This window comes from Taudactylus pleione, unplaced genomic scaffold (assembly GCF_031769625.1).
Source record: "Taudactylus pleione unplaced genomic scaffold, aTauple2 ptg000007l, whole genome shotgun sequence".
NCBI classification, from domain to species: domain Eukaryota; kingdom Metazoa; phylum Chordata; class Amphibia; order Anura; family Myobatrachidae; genus Taudactylus; species Taudactylus pleione.
In genome coordinates this window covers 15,674,639-15,688,969 of record NW_028284410.1, presented here as the reverse complement: position 1 = coordinate 15,688,969, position 14,331 = coordinate 15,674,639, and the positions used below count along the sequence as shown (strand labels likewise).

Here is a 14,331-nt window from a genome sequence, read left to right as displayed (position 1 = left end):
CTGGCGGAAAAAGCAGAGGGTGAACATCTCTGCTAGTATTGAGACAATGAGAAAACAGAAGGGACTTGTGTATGGAGCTGATATATTTGAACCTGTTTACTGCAGGCACAAGGCTGTACACAGGACTCTGCATGGCAGGGTCCATTATATGGTAAGTTTGGAAGCTTAGGGCCGTAACTAGGGTGGTGCGACCTGCGCCATGGCACAGGGCAGGGGGCGCTGTTTGGGCCTGTCAATTTTCTGTTTATTATCATTCTCACTTGTATCTTCCTCTTCTTTTATCCCCTGCATCTCCTGGCCTCCCCTATCTCTTCCCTGGCCCTTCCCATGAGGCCATGGCCCTTTTTTGGGTGCGCATCTTATGTCCCTATTTGAAAAATATGAGGTGTGGGGGCGCCAATGCTCTTTCTGGCACAGGGCACCAAAAAGTCTAGTTATGGCTCTGTGGTAACTTATATGTTTACTGTTGTTCTGAAGTCGACCTATGGCCATCATACTCAGGGGCATAGAAAGCCAAACAGGGCCCGAGAGAAGGGGACGTGGTCTAATCGCGGGAGGCGTGGCCACGTACCCTTAGTGGAAAAAAAAACAAAAACTTTTGCAGTGCTGTGAAGCTCGGGGGTATGATGGGCACAAAACTTTGGGGGGGGGGGGAATTTATGTAAATGATAAAGCTCATGCACTGTAATGACTTATACAATAATGTCCTTTGTACCAAATGCATGTATAATTTCTGTCTAGGCAGATTCCAGTAACCACTCTGCAACTGTACAGGCAGTACCACATACACTTCCTGAGGCATCTACTTCTCTGTCTATTCCAGTTCTGTAGCACACGGGCTATACACAGGAGAGGAAACAGCAGGCAAAAACATACTGTTCATCTTCTTAGTACGTGAAATTAGGTATTTATTTTTTATTAGCTGATATTTTGTACAGTGCATACATCTTCCACAGCGCTTTACGGTGAATACTTGGCCAATCACATCAGTCTTTGCCTCAGTGGAGTTTACAACTATATTCCTTACCACATGTACGTACACACGCACGAACACCAGGCTTGCATACCCTCCCGATTTGGTGGGGAGCCTCATGAATATTGGGTGCAGCTCCTGCTCCCCTGCTACTCATAGAAACCCTCGCAGCGGGGGGGAGGGGGGCAGTGACGCAATTCGTGGTGATTCGCATCATCGTGGCCCTGCCCCCTGTTTTACAATGCCCATTTTTTCGGCATTGTGAAGAGGGGGCAAAGCCACGATGATGCAAGCATGGCCCCGCCCCCAATGCCGTTTCATTACCCGGTCACGCCCCCCGCTGTGCGCAGACATTCAGCTTCCTCCCATAAGGAGGGAGCTGAATGTCGGCAAGTATGACGTACACACACACACACACACACACACACACACACACACACACACACACACACTAGCTAATCAACCTACCAATATGAAGACTTGGAGGAACCGGAGTACCCAGAGGAAACCCACATAAGCATAGGGAGATTATACAAACTCCATACAGTTAGGACCATGGTAGGAATCAAATCCAAGACTTCAGTGCTGTGATGTATTTGGAGATGTAGGGGGAAATGTAATAACCTTTGACTTGTAGGTATTGGTGAGATTGCGGCAAGTCTTACAGATGCTTTAAAGTGGCAATCATTTTAAATCATTGCACTTTAAAACATCAGGCAGACTCGCTGTAAGCTCGCAGATGCTTACCCGTCGCAGGATATTACATTTCCCTCTAAGTGCAATATATACATAATGAGTTATTTGTAGATATATACTTTAAAAGAATTAGATTATGTATTCTGGCAATAGAAACCAGAGATGTCATAATAATAACTAAATTCTGTTCTACAATTATCCAGATGTTAATGTTGGCTGCCACCAGACATTGGGCTTGCTTTGGGCTGACACATGGTAACTGTAGTTTCTTTTGTAATACCATCAAACTATTTATCTTTTTAAATTGCTTTATAAATAAAGTTAAGTTTTCTTGAAGTATGAAATAAAGCACTCTGTGGTCTTATTTTATTGGCTAATACATATAAAAAGGCTGAAACTGGGCACCTCATAGTGACAGGTGAGTAGCATAAAATAATATTTAAAATAGTATGTTAAGGAAATTTGGATTGACCTCTTTGTGTAAATTTAAGTTCATATTTACCATGAACACATAAAGACATCCACATATCAACATACAGTAGAAAATAACTAATAAGGTTTTTCAAGGCAAAAGCCCTAAATTATAGCAGTAATGGACAAGAGGTTATATTAGGCACTGACACCTAAAGTGTGTTTAAGATGATTATTTTGTGAAATTAAGTCATAATTCGGATATATTAATACTTGCAAATAGCGACAGGGAAGCAAAAATAAATCGATCATTAAAGTGAGTGTATTGTCATTTAAGAATGGTGAATTTACCATTGTTCATTTCATCCACATAAGGATGAGTGGAGCGCCCTCTGTTGGCATCCCCTATGTATAACTGCAACAACATGAACACATTATTTCCAATGAAAGTAAAGTGGAATCTGATACAATGGGATTGCCTAACTTTGAGACTCGGGACCAGTGCCCCCTGGTCTAACTTGGGGACTTCCCCACAGCTATTAGCACATAAAGTGCATTTGTTCTTTTACTTTATTAAAGACAGAATTAGATCTAGCCAAATAAGTTTTGTTTAATGCATTAGCTCCTCGTCTATTAGCCACTGCAACTAAAATAGGGCAGATGCAAGTGAAGTCGCATTATGTGCACAGAAATAAATATGGATATTTCCCCATACACCAAGTTATATACATCTACATGACAGCATTGTCCCTGTCTGTAGGCTTGATTTCATACACACAACTCAGCATAGACCACAGCTGCCTTAAAATATCCTCAACCTGCCCTCACTAAACTTAGCTTACATGTGAACTCCCAGTTATGCCGTTTAAGCTGCAAGTAGAGATGTAAATGAATTGTGTTAGCAATAGGCATTGAAGGTGTCAATAGCGATGCCTTCTGTGTTTTGCATGGAAGGCATGAAACCATCAATGGAAAACAATCGATGGTTTCAGCCATCAATGTGCTTTCTAACTGTGGGCCTGATTGGCTGATCGTAGATTCCTGATTATCGAGAATCTGCGCATGCAGGATCTGCGTCCCTGGACGCAGGCTTTCTGGCCTCACAGGCTGACAGTACCCAGTCAGGCTGTGGTAAGCTTGAGCTACCGTAGCCTGACCAAAGAGGCAACCATCACGACTGATGGTCGCGATGGTGATCCCAGGCTGTGACAGTATCAACAAAAGGTTGGTCTTTTCAATCGCATATTTAATAAAAAGCTGCCAATGAAAAGTTGCTGAAAATATTTTTGCTAAATGGTGGATTTGTCAGAGAGACGCATCTAAAGTTGCTATTTTCATTCAACCATTGTTTCTAGTGGAGGTCATGTGATATTTTGCCCCAATACCAATTGCAACAGAGACTATTATCGGAGGTGTGGGGCTGATCTGAACTATTTTAAGCCTTTGTCAATTTCAGCATGTAGGGGCCTATTTAGCAAGTTGGTTTTTCATCAAATTATGCAGAAACTGCGGTTTCTGCATAATTGTATGTATTACCACTATGTGCCAACAGCCTAATGCAGGAGATTTCACCAAAATCTCACTTGCAAGGCTAACTACCGCTCCAGACCGCAGTCTCCATTAATATCAAATGAGACTGCAATCTGATCCCTATGTACCAAACTAGGAATTGCAAGCTTTTCAGAGTTTGGTCCCGTTGGTTTATGCCATACTTAGATGGCGTAAAGGACTTTATGCCTATGGAGGGGTTGGGTACGGAATGCTGGCGCTCAGGATCCCGGTGGTCAGAATCCGGACGCTGGCATCCTGACAGGGTTAGGATACCGACACCTGTCATTAAGTATTCTAACCCTACCCCTAACCCTCCCTCTCCACAGCTAAAACCTAACCACCACCCCCTGCAGCCTAACCCTAACCCCAATATTTACCATCGGGGTGCCGGCGGTTGGGATACTAGTGCCGGGGTTCTGACTGGTGTCAGGATTCTGAGTGCCAGCATCCCGACCACAGGGATCTCAACTGTATCTCATATGGAGGCATATTCTCCCGCTGCCTTCGTACACTGATTCTGTTTGCATGCACAGTGTCAAGGTGCCTACACACATAGCGATCTGCACACAATCCCACGATGTGTGCGATTTCCCCTGAACTCTCCCCCAGCAGCTCCCCGGCAGTCCTACACATGGTTTGGAGTAAAAAGCATCCAATCTGACTTAAGATCTATCTTGCATCTTAACTTTTTTTTTTTTCAGTGCATCGGGTTCCAGATTGTCAGATCTGCCCTACTGCACGGCAGATCTGATGATGCGATGTGCGACCACTGGGGACGCACATCGCATCGTAATCGTGAGTGGAGACTCACGATTTACTCTCAATTTGGCCATATTTTACACAATCTGTGGTTCCAATGTGTCGGAATCGGCCGGATCGGGTAAAATATCGCTATGTGTGTGGCCAGCATTAGCTTCCCAAAAGGAGTCTTTCAAATATGTGAAAGATTCCTCTAACACCTTTAGGATGTAACCATTACATTTAGTACTTAGTACATAACGGGGATATAAATAGATTATCCTTGCTGTAATGTACACTGAAAAAAAATAATTCAACTTCCGCGATTTTTAATACTTATGCTACTTAGTGATGAAAATCGCATTCACCGCAATACCCTTATAATAAAATATTTTATTATTGATTGGAAAGTGCCGTGAAACAAAGTGAACTTGCTCTAAGCATGTCCCTTTTCGTTTCACCTGCCCAACCTGCACTATTTACACACACACACACACACACACACACACACACACACACACACTAAAATCCAAATGTTACAACAAATTAAACAAACTGTTCAAATATCTTATATTACAATGGAAACATGTATTTAAGCACTAATTGAATGTAAGTTCTTCTACCACTGAACACTGACAAGTGAACCAACCTCACAACATATCTACTTATGTTTCTTTAGGAATTGGAACTGCCCCCCTTCAATGCTCCATTCACAAAAACCTACACAATTGTACGTTAGAATATAATTTACATTTTGTGTAATACAACCATTAAAATTGTAGCACTTGGCGACATATAAGGAAAATGAGTGCATTAACTACAAGCTGATTGGAAGCTACGTGTATTCTTTGTGTGCTCGGACTGAAAGCTAGCAGTGAAATAAGAAACCTTTCTGCAACAAAGAGAACAATGCACATTTCTCTGCCTCTACACAGCGATCAGTACAATAGACTTACTTTGTGGCCGCCTGGCTCTGATCCTCAGGTGGGCTGGGAACACACAGTAGCCTCTGCAATCTAATAAGTGCAAGTGAGAGTCCCGTGGAGACACGCGTGTGTCTGCCTACTACTACTGCTGCTGCTGGGGAATCTGATCAGTTACTCACTCAGAGGAAATGACTAAAGCCCTAATTCCTAAGGTGCGGCTATCAGCACACACCAGCCAGGCCACATCCCATCCAATGCCTGTCTACTGCTGCTGTGTGTGATAGGGCCAGGGCGGGACGCGGGGAGTGACAATGACCAGACTGCTACCTGGCGGCAGCAGTAACCACCAGCGCCCCGGCAGCGGCAGCAGGAGGAAGACGCTATTATTACACATACTACATCAGAAAGATGAGATGGGAAGGACGGATAGCAGTAACATGGCCGCAGCTGGGATTCAGCAGAACAAAGTTCAGCGATTTATTTCAAGAAATACTGTGCAGTGTGTGACTAATGGACCATATGTCTGTCTGTCTCTGTCTCTCTGCTCTAGCTGCCCTTTACACATAATATAACATCACATGATTAGCAAGCTTTCCAAGTGCCATACATTAATATGTATTCTTAATTTCATTACATAGTTTATTTTACTATTATGTCCAGCACAGGGCTGTCCAATATAGCTACAGTAGCTACAGTATTGTGAGAAGTAAGTTTTGAGCCTTGTTGAGGAAAACCGGCTAGATTAGCAGCACACTTTGGGCCTGATTCAGATATGGACGCAGGTGAGAAGGCAGCAGTGGGCGTCCCTATGATCGGGTGATCTTTGCAGCCATTAGCATATTTTCGCAGCTGCGTTGCATACAAAATCGCTGCTGCGAAAATATGCTAATGGTTGCACAGCTCACTCGAGCATAGGGACGCCCACTGCTGCTTTCTCATCTGCATACGATGTCACCTGCGTGAATATCGGTAGTATCGAGCAACCATTTTGCCCTTGCGGAAGGTCTGACCAGCAGCAAACAATGCAGCTCTCCTCACTATATTGCACCATTTGTGCACGATTAATGAGCGATTGCATGATTACGATGTAATCGTGCAATCGCACATTAATATCGCCTAGAGGATGTGCGCCTTAACTGTCACTCACTTTGTGAGTGGATCCTCTGTGCATACATAATCACATTTCGGCGTGTGCACATTTTGTGAAATATACGCATGCACACTGGCAAACAATCGCTTGATCTGTGTAAATATCGCCATTGTGTCCATTGTACTATGTAAGGCGCTGTGGAACACTTGTGGCGCCATATAAATAAAGGATAATAATCTCTGATTGAGGCCCTTTGTCGACTGATGTACAGTTTAATGTAGGAGTGTTTTTTTGACACAAGTTGTGCTTTCTGTAATGTGCATACACACAAAAAAAATATTTATGCATCCATCTTTGTGCATATTCACATTTGCACTTACACCTCTTAAGCTTAGAGAGTTGGGGGGTGTATGCTGGAGCATTAGCCGATAAATGGCTTAAAACGCTCCTGCAAATGGTTGCATCCATTGAAGAATGTATACACTGAGCTATAAATAGCTACAGTAAGTGTGTACCGGGTATACACTGATCAGATTATCGCTACGAGGATCAGAGCGTTTATCAGATCTGCTGAGTGATCGGCATAGTGTGTATTCGGCTTAAAGCATATGGTGTTTACTGAGGCAGGTGCAGCTTGAAGACTTACATAATCATGACCCATCCTTGCCCACTTTTTGCAGACAGGTAAGCCCCAGAGCTGGACACAGGGAGTTGGTAGGCTACCCCTGGGCTCCCCTCTCTCAGGCAACCCCACAGACCGGAGCTGTTCCGACCCAGCTCTGGTGCTGCTGTCCAGGGAATGTTCCTGCTCGTCTTGTGGTGTCGCGCTGCTGCTGGAAGAGCTGCTGCTGGTGGCAGAGGCTGCAGATGAGGAGAATTGGTCCCCGTGCTGAGTGAGAGAAGGCTCCAGAGACTGCCCCCGCTGCAGGAGTGCAGGTAGGACCTGTGCTGCTGTTTCTTCCTCATGGAGGGAGGAGGCTCACACAGCGGACATAGCCAGGGGGACAGTGCTGATAAGATGAGGAGGGTCCTCTGTCTTAAGTTTCTTGGCCCCCCGACAAGGCTTAACCTGGCCCTAGTAAGCGTCCTTGTGATATAATTGCCAGCTCCTCTGGGTGTTCCGTGATTTAAGATTCTCCCGGATATTAAGGAAATATGGGCCACCAAATGATGGAGGTATACAGCATGGCATAGTAACATGACTATGTTTTATAGTCTGCATTACAGTAAAAATGTAAATATTTAATGCATCATAAAATTGCATCGGTGTCAAACAATGAATGCCATAAAACTGCAATACATACATTAGCATTGAGCTCAACAGCCAAATTTAACACATGTGTTTTTCAGCCAGTGCGATGCGCTATAGAAAGACATAAATGCATCCTAGTGCCATCCAGGTTTTGCTTCAATCACAAGAATTGATTCCAGAAAATCCCCTTAATAGTTTTTATCCTTAATGTTTAGTTCAGCACAGCCATAGTTTAAGCTGGTGCTGTGAGAGAATCACGACTCCCCAGAAAAAATGGCTGCACTCAGCAGTGGGACTGCAGTGAATCCTGCCCCGAGTAGGGAAATCTTACCTACCAGTGCTGTTTCAAAGTTGTCTCATTAACCCCAAAGATATTATTTTTAAACTAGTTGTCAACTTTTGGACAACAGTTCTTTTGTGGAAGGTTTAAGATGCTACTAGAATCTCTATGTTCTCTCTTTAGAGTAACTTTAGTGGCTCACATGCATAGCAGAATCCAAAAGTAAAAAAAAAAGAATATATAGTTTACACTATGCGAATGAGAAAGGATGTTAATACACTTCAGAGGTATACTCACCCTTGGGTAGAGGATAATCAGCATTGAGCAAACTTGCACCATTGACCTGTGGTGGTTGCTTAGCAACGTATGTGGTTGCTTCTGTTTGTGCTTAGACACTCAGAAAGGATTACATGAAAGCCAACATCATGTATACCCACGTGGTAAACAGTCACACTTCTATTAGACAGGTACTCACCTCAAGGTGGGTGTTATCACACCTTGGACATTTTTTTTTTATATATCCAGATGTCTGTCAGTTTTCTATATTATATCCCAGAAATTAATGAGGTTGATATGTGAATGGGTAGGCGTGAAAGTTATTCTTACTATAAGGTGCACATGCATCTGGTTCCAGAGCTTCGTCATGGAGCTCATGAATTTAATGATCATGTGACAAAAGTGTAAATTGAAAACACTTTATCATACCTCCCAACTGTCCGTCATGCATACCTCCCAACTCAGTCCCATTTTTCTGGGACTGTCCCACTGTCCCACCCGCAGGCCGCAGTGTCCCGCGGAAGAGGGGAAGTTGGGGAGAGCACAAACCGCTGCTCTGCATAGCAGAACAGCGGGTGTGTAGGAAGAGAACAGATGCCGTGCGCATGCGCACGGCATCTCTTGTGTACGGACTGCCCGGGGGCTACCCAGCATCTCAGAAAGTGATGAAAGTGGGGGAAGCTGCGAGGCTCTGCCCCATTTTCCATAGACTCCACCCCTTTTTACTCAAGCCACGCACCCTTTGCGGGCGTATGCACATTTAGCGGGACAGTCCCGTCTTTCTGGGATTGTCCCGCTGTCTCACCTGCGGGCCGCAATGTCCCGCAGTGGGGGGGAAGTTGGGGAGAGCACATTCCGCTGCTCTGCTATGCAGCGGGTGTCCAGAAGGTGAACATTTGCCATGCGCATGCGTGCATGAGAGCCTGGAGGCTGCCCAGCATCTTGGAGAGTGCTAGGCATGCCCCCTATAGTGACACAAACAGGGGTTGCCACGAGGCTCCGTCCCATTTCTGGGAAGCCACACCCCTTCTAGCAATGCACTGCCCACTTTTTGCGCACGCCGGAGGCACACGAAGTGTCCCACTTCGAGGAGTAGAAAAGTTGGGAGGTATGCTTTATTAATAATACATGGTATACAGGTAGCCAATTCAAATCAGAACAAAAATAAAATACTAAAATAAAGATAAAATAATTTTCATGGTGATAAACGTCATAGGTAAATACAATGTTTGAACCACCTGACCATAAAATATATGGTAAATATAAAAAGAGGGAAAGAGATATCAAAAAATGCATAGCAGGGTATATTATAGAAAAATGAAGGGTTACCATCCAAATTCATCAGTCTTCTCAGCCTGTCCAACAGAGGAAGTGGTCAGCAAACCATGAAACGCGTTGATTGGCAGACTGAGGAGTCTGAAACTATTTTATGGTATCCCTTCACTCATATAGACTATACCCTGCTACCCACTTTTTTATACCATTACTCTTTCCTTTTTTCTATTTTTTGTTTTTACCATATATTTTATGGTCAGGTTATGTGCCTTGTTTGTTCCTGGTGTCAGGAGAAAGGGGTGTTGTACTGGGAGACAGCTTTAAATAACCTCAGTAATAGATTAAACTATTTGTCTCTCTTTGTTTTAGATTTACATCTTATAGTCACACAAATGCTATTGCACCTTATGTTGTTTACAACTTCTAAATAGGATCAAAATGTTTGTTTTCCTGTAGTTTTTATTCTGACTAAATAAGCTCTTCTAAAGGCGATGGTGAATGTGGGTGCTTGTGTAGTTCTAAACACTCCTGGGGCTCTTATAGAATGAGATGTGTTTTACATAAAAAGTGCGTTCTTACAAAAGACACAATTGCATATGTCTGCTGAGTCACATATGGCAGGAGAAAACTTAAGCATATACTGTACACTTGGTGTATTTACATTTATTAGTAGTGTGATTAGATGGGCTTTCTCTACCAGCTGGAACAGAAGGGGTAGTCACTCGCTGGTCCAAGGCAACCTGAATGGGCTTACTTTGCCTCTCCTGAGTTATAGGGATTCCCGCTATATATCAGTAACCGACTGCTACTGATATCTAATGCCTTGTAAGAGGTTAAGTCTGAGGTCTAAGTACTGCTTAGGTTAGGTTAGGTCTAAGTACTGCTACCACCAGGCTCTAACACTGGCAACTGGAACTGCTTATTTATGAGTATGTGTGGTTAATTAACCATAACCAATCTAGTTGGTGATGACTAATTCCACACTGACCGCTTACTATGGACCAATTTTGCACTTTCTAGTGGGCAGAGGACAAGCTCGGAGAGACTGGACTCAGGAAAGCCAGAGAATGGATAAATATTTGGCACTTACAGTGGTTCTTGTAAGTTTGTGAACCCTTCAGAATTTTCTATATTTCTGCTGAAATTTGGCCTAAAACTACCTTAGATTTTCACAAATCTTAAAAGTAGATAAAGAGAACCAAATCAAACAAAAGAAACAAAAAAATTAGACATGCTAATTTTTTTGAGGAAAATGATCCAATATCACATATCTGTGAGTGGCAAAAGTATGTAAACTTTTAGGCTAAGCAGATATTTTGAAGGTACAATTAGAGTCAGGTATATTCAATCTATGGCATGACAATCATGTGTGAGTGGACAACCTGTCTTTTTAAAAGAACAGGGATCTATCAAAGTCTGATGTTCAAAACACGTTTGTGGAAGTGTCTCATGCCACGAACAAAGGAGATTTCTGAGGGCCTTAGAAGAAGAGTTGTTGACTCTCATCAGGCTGGAAAAGGTTACAAAACCATCTCTAAAGATTTTGGACTCCACCAATCAACAGTCAGACATATTGTGTACAAATGGAGGACATTCTAGACCATTATCACCCTCCCCAGGAGTGGTCGGCCAACAAAGATCACGCCAAGAGCAAGGCATCTAATAGTTTGCAAGGTCTCAAAGGAACTCAAGGTAACCTCTAAGCAACTGAAGGCTCACAGATATGAAACTTGCCTCCTAGCCTGCAGTTTGGCTGCCACAACGTCTCAAAAGTCTCACACAGGCTCACACAGTCTTGTGGTCCTCCATGCCTCTTGCAGATATGGACACTGGCCACCTGGCCTGCTTGACTGTCTCAGCCCCACCTGGACTCTGTAGCAGGACAGCCCTAAGCAGAAGGAGGCATAGCATGGACAGAGGTCTGTATACTCCCAGTTTCCTAAAGATGAACAATATTCTGGATGGCAGATGAGCACTCGGCGCTGTTCTTGGCCGAGAGCCAGTGGGCGATAGGACCTGTCATGGCTCCGGGAGGTCTGACCTTCGACTTGCACTACTGTGCATGTACATGTTTACCGTGCATCTTTCTCCTGTACAGATGTGCCCCTGAGACTCTCCACTCCAGAGACCTATAGAAGGCACTACAGTGTGCCCCAATATTCTGTGTAAATACTAACCAGCGCACTACAATTTCCAACATACCCTATACTCTCCAAGCTGTATCTGGCACCTTATATGCATCCTGTTCCTGTGATAAACCCTGGGTCTAACACAACATGTTTTTACTTGGTTAATAAACCTTCCACCTGGTTAAATTACTTGTATTGTGGACTAACCACCACTCACACATCCACTGCGTATCTATCCCAAACCCCAGCATCCTGCTAATAGGTTCTGAGCCCCAGGTCACTGATGCTATCATTCTGCTAATAATGGAAATTTAACTGTTGGACAGTGTACTGTATCTAGCAAACAATTAGATATAGAAAGAAGGATGATATAGGATCTAGTTTGCACATTTTATATTCTTTTGAAAAAAAAAGTCAACTTTTAAATGAAAAACCCTCATCTAAACCAAATTTTTTTGATCTTTTTGTTGAGTTAAATCGGTTTATCCGTAATCTTTGCCGTAAAAGGTATTTTGCAATGCAAAAATTAAAGAAATCTAAGCAAACAGCCTCTCCCATTAAACTGGATAGTGGGGATGAATTAGCCTTATCCATTTTGGAGTCTCTGTGTGATGAGGAATTTCCTACAGATATTCCGGGTAAAATGTATGATGTAAAGCAGTCAGGTTCCCTCTCTAAATTCACCAAAAAATCTCAATTCTATCCAGTGCAATACAAAAATTCATGCATTCACACATTTTACAAACAAACTCTTGAAGAATTTAGAGTAATGTGTGAAAGAGAGCAATGTACTTTCCGTTACAAAAATAATCTTTCTGTGAATGAAAGGAGGTCCTTGAAGGAACTTACTGCGGATTCTGAAGTCATCATTAAGATGGCGGATAAAGGTGGTGCAGTGGTAGTTCAAAATACAGATGATTATGTGAGAGAAGCTATGCGGCAACTCTCTGATACATCTTTCTACATCATTTTGGAATCTGATCCGACTAATCTCTTTCAGGAGGAATTAAGAGTGCTTTTGGATGATGCCCTGTCCAATGGGATTATTTCTAAGAGAGAATTTGAGTTTTTGTTTTCTGCACACCCCGTCACTCCCACGTATTATCATTTACCCAAAATTCACAAAACTTTACACAATCCACCGGGTCATCCTATTATTTCTGGTGTGGGCTCTTTAACTGCTAATCTTTCTTTTTATGTTGATCACTTTTTACAGCCACAAGCTGTTCTTCTTAAATCATATTTGAAAGACACCACGGATTTTTTTAATTCTGTTTCCAATATTAAGTGGTTGCCACACTACAAATTTTTGACGTGTGACGTCAGTGCATTATATACCAACATCCCCCATGTGAGAGGTATTGAAGTTGTGGAATCATTCTTACTTTTGGATGACAAGATTGAAGGGTCACATTGTCAATTTATTTTAGATTGTATTCACTTTATACTCACTCACAATAATTTTGTTCTTGATCAGGTACACTATTTACAGCGCACGGGCACAGCAATGGGGACCCGGTTCGCACCGAGTTTCGTGAACCTCTATATGGACCACTTGGAGGAGCGGTTCATCTGGGGTGGCGGATTCGGCGCGAACCTGGTCCTCTATAAGCGTTTTATTGACGATTTATTCTTTATATGGGATTGTGATGAACACTCTATTGTAAGTTTTTTGGATTATTTAAATCAGAATGATTATAATTTGACTTTCACGAGCACTTTTCATTCTTCTACGATCACATTTTTGGATATTAGACTCAATGTCATTGAGGATATCATCCAAACTAGCACCTTTCAGTAAGGGGTTGATACTAACAACTATATAGATTACACTAGTAACCACCGCCGGAATTGGCTTGAGAATATGCCATCCGGCCAATTCAGGAGATTACGTCGTAATTGTTCATCTAAGGATGTTTTCACCACACAGGCTACTCAACTGATGGAGGTTTTCAAAAATAAAAATTATCCCGAACTTCTATTAAAGGAAGCTTGGAGATCTATGGAATAAATTGATCGAGATATATTGTTGAAACCCTCCGTTAGAAAGAAATCTGCCTTTCCTGTAGATAAATCCAGTCTCTTTATTTCAAAATATAATAGCTGCTCGTCTCAGATACGTAAGATCTTTACTAAAAATTACAATATGTTACTTTTGGATCCACTGCTAAGGAATGAATTGAAAACTAAACCCACAGTAGTGTTTAAGAAGGCCGATAACTTAAAGAGAATTTTGGCCCCTAGTTATTTTCATAATAAGAGTAAGGCTTCCAGTTCATGACCGGAATCTTTGAGGTGGTTATCCAAAATTAATGGGTGTTTCAAGTGTGGGAGCACACGTTGTCTCACATGTGGACACATTAAACATAGAAGCACTTCATTTTTTTCATCTTCATCTACTATTGAATATCCCATTAGGTCTTTCATCAATTGTAAAAGTTCATATGTCATATACATGTTAAAATGTCCATGTCATCTGAGCTATGTAGGGAGAACAACTAGATCTCTTCAAACCAGGTTTTTAGAGCATCGTAGAAATGTTTTGAATGGTTCCAGTAATCATAGTGTCTCCAGACACTTTGCATCACAACATTCCAGGGACCCTAAATCCTTAACGGTAGTAGGTATTGAATATATTCTCCCCACAGTTAGTGGAGGAGATAGGTTTCGCAGGTTGTGTGTACATGAGGCTTTTTGGATACACACTCTGCGGACTTTAGTCCCGGATGGATTG

General features: G+C 42.6%; 1 protein-coding gene across 1 annotated transcript in view; it reads right to left on the bottom strand.

The window, feature by feature from the left end:
• Positions 1 to 5,579, bottom strand: part of FHL3 (four and a half LIM domains 3) — a 75,176-nt gene extending 69,597 nt beyond the window's left edge. The window contains exon 1 of the mRNA XM_088460559.1: positions 5,326 to 5,579. The gene's annotated coding sequence lies outside the window, so the exon portion shown is untranslated. The remainder of the gene's footprint in view (positions 1 to 5,325) is intronic.
• Positions 5,580 to 14,331: the final 8,752 nt, after the last annotated feature.